At 32.9% G+C, this 3,353-nt stretch overlaps 1 non-coding gene across 1 annotated transcript; it reads right to left on the minus strand.

Annotated features, from left to right (window-relative positions):
- Positions 1–2,855: 2,855 nt before the first annotated feature.
- Positions 2,856–2,962, minus strand: LOC127099482 (small nucleolar RNA R71). Its single transcript, XR_007793978.1, has one exon. It is a non-coding gene; the product is annotated as a small nucleolar RNA R71 (small nucleolar RNA).
- Positions 2,963–3,353: the final 391 nt, after the last annotated feature.

A 3,353-nucleotide genomic window follows, 5' to 3' on the forward strand; every position in this document is an offset into this window, starting at 1 on the left:
AAAAAGCATGAGTAATGTTAGAAATGGTAAAAGGGATTAATACCTAAGATCTCCAAATAAGGGTTTTCTCTTTCTAAATAGGAGGTTCATGGACGTACAATTGATTTTGAGCAAGAATGGGTGTAGTAATGGATGCAACAAGAGGAATCTTCTGGTCTAGAGTTGATATGAGCGCCATTTGAGTTGAAGTAAGTAGAGGTTGAGTTTTTTGCAGAAAGAAACTTTGAAGTTTTGCTGAAGATGAAGAAAAAATAGAAGAAATGAGAAAACGATGACAAGAAAGCTATTTATAGCTTTGGGAGAAAACCATTTGTTTTCTTTATTTTTCTCTATTTTCCTTTAAAGACAATAAAATCAGAAAAAAAAATACCTTTTTGACAATTGGTCCATGAAGGGTGAGAAAGTGGGAAGTTGGGATTGTGTGTGATCCACGTTTTCCTAGGAACTCAAAGCCATGATGGTTTTTTTGAACCTGCACGTCTCGAAAAGATGTTTTAGGTAATAGCCACGATGATAGTGACGTCAGAGCACAACTTTGAATAATGGTGAAATTTCAAAAATGCCATTTGTCTCTCAAAATGAATCGAAAGTTGCATTTTTGGGGTGCAATTTGTTAACCAAGAAATTTCAATGTACTACTTCGACAGGGGAACTAGTTGAAATTTCTGCACAAACATAAGGCAATATTTCATGCCTTTCGACTAGGGACATTGGGGGAAAAACATCAATGTTCGACATATGAAGGACTTGGTCTGGTACTTAGCAAAATTTCTAAAAGTTTGGTTATTCACTAATTAAATAGATCAAATGAGGTTCGACCAAAGAAAATTCAAAATCAAACCAAATACATGTTTTTTGGTCTTATCCAGAACACCAAAGACACGTGGAGATTAATAGAAGGCAGGAAAATCATGCAGAGGTGAAGGGTCAGATGAAAGACAATTAGTTTCATAATACTATAAATAGGAGATCTAACATTAGGATTCAGGATGGAAAAATCATTGTAAATTTCAATACAAACTCAAAGTACCCATACGCAAGCGAGAAACGAGTCTCTGAAAAAAATGTACTTGCCTACCAACTTTTACTTATGCAAATAAAGTTTTCATTTCATTTCATCAACATTTATTTGTTTTTATTTTCATTCAAGTTACTATTTCGACTTAGTCGAAATTACTGATACATTTACATTCAAACTTAACCATTTTCCCCAAAGTAGTCAGCATTTAACGCAAATACTCGACAATATTAATGCAAACTTCCTCTTCCCACTATTTAACACAAAATGCCCCATGATTTACTAGTTTGCTCATTCAAGCAATAAGACTAAGTGGTTGTTTAGTAAAATCACAGGTGGACACATTCTTGAAGAATACTACTCAATCAGGCATGACACAACTCGCCTCTTTTTTGGTTGAAGACTGCGAGTAGTAGAAGTGGCACTATTGGGTTTATCTTTTATTTTTTTGTTATTTATAAATATTAAACTTTAGATCATGTGTTGATGCATTTATTTTACTCACCATGATCTAAACTCTTTATGTTGGTCAATGTGAAGTTTAATGAAAAGTAACCTTTTTGGTTTTTGGCTGATCATCTTAGAAATATATGAAAGTTTATTAATGTTGAGGAATACGTTTAATAAATGGACATCATGACAAATATGGATAAGTAAATAAATAAGAATATATGACATTTGATAACTCTAGGGATAAATAACTAAAACCATAGGGGAAAACATAATTCGGCAAAGAAGTGCATAAATGTTATCGTGAGACTTAGGAATTTGTTCCATAGCTATTTAATGCACCTACTTTGTTGTTGTAGGCATACACCACTAGATCATGTTTTGGTCTCATTTGTCATGACATATATTATCACACTAATACACTAGGTGAAAATCATTGAATGAATCATTACCCAACATGTTTCTCATCTATGTTAAACTTCCTCATTTATTAGTTGCTATTATTCATTATGAACTTATAACAACAAACAAACATTAGTATTCTTTGCTCATGACTGTTCATAACTTTTGACTTGAAAATAAATTTAAATTAATATAATCTCTATGGGATCGATACTCTTGCTTTTAACACTTGCTACCATTTTAACTGTGTATACTTGCGCATACAAAACACCCATCAAGTTTTTGGCACATTTGTTGGGGATTGTGTCATTAACACTTTGATTTTTATTGAAAATTTATGAAAATGGGCATTTAAGATTTTTATATTTTCTATCTTTTGGTGTCATGACACATGCATAATTGTTTCGTGCATAGGTTTTTAACTCCATTTTATAGAGGAGGCTCTGAACCAAAAAGAACATTCAAACTTTTGAGGAGATATCAAGTTATAACTCAACAACCAGGAACCCCTACTCATACTCATTTGTTTTAGGACCTTGAAGAAAACCTTGGAGTATATCAATAAGGACAAGAAGGAGCCATGGCTAAAATAGATATCATTGACATTGCTAATGATAGGGAAAATATTAGAGATTATGATGTAATTGACCCAAATGCCATTAATACTGGAATTATAAGACCATAAATCATTATGGATCAATTTAAGTTTAAACCAATTATGTTATAAATGTTTCAAGCCATTGGTTAATACTCATGTTCTACCATTTATGACCCACATTTACATTTGAGGCAATTCTTGGAGGTTTCTAGAAATTTCAAGATCCCTGAAGTCGCTGATGATACTTTTAGGTTGAGGTTGTTTCTCTATTCTCTAAGGGATATAGCTAAAAGATGGCTCAATTCCTTGGAACCAAATTTAATATCCACATGGAATGATTTGGATGAAAAGTTCTTAGCCAAATATTTTCGTCCTATATAGAATGCTAATATGAGAAATGAGATCACCTAATTTAGACAAGGGGAAGATGAATCTTTGTTTGATGCTTGGGAAAGATTTAAAGAATTATTAAGACAATGTCCCTACCATGGGATTCCAATATGTACTCAACTTGAAACATTTTACAATGGTGTAGTTCCATCATCAAGGAATATGCTAGATGTAACGTCTAGTAGTACACTGTTGTCCAAGTATTTTCAAGAAGGTTATGATTTTGTTGAAAGTATTACTGCCAAGACTTATCAATGGTCAGTCATAAAAGTTGTTATTTCCATAGAGCCAAGGAAGCCAATTGGTGTTCATAAAAATGAGACCACAACTCTTGCTTTTTAAGTGGCTCAAATTCACCAAATAATAGAAAATATGCCGACATCTTCTGATGCGCCTATTACCGAGTCTATCAAAGTTGTGATTAATGCTGCTGAAGTTTCCAATGTTTATTGTAGAGGGGCCCATTTATTAGAAGAATGCTCAGGAAACTCAATA

This window comes from Lathyrus oleraceus, chromosome 6 (assembly GCF_024323335.1).
Source record: "Lathyrus oleraceus cultivar Zhongwan6 chromosome 6, CAAS_Psat_ZW6_1.0, whole genome shotgun sequence".
NCBI classification, from domain to species: Eukaryota; Viridiplantae; Streptophyta; class Magnoliopsida; order Fabales; family Fabaceae; genus Lathyrus; species Lathyrus oleraceus.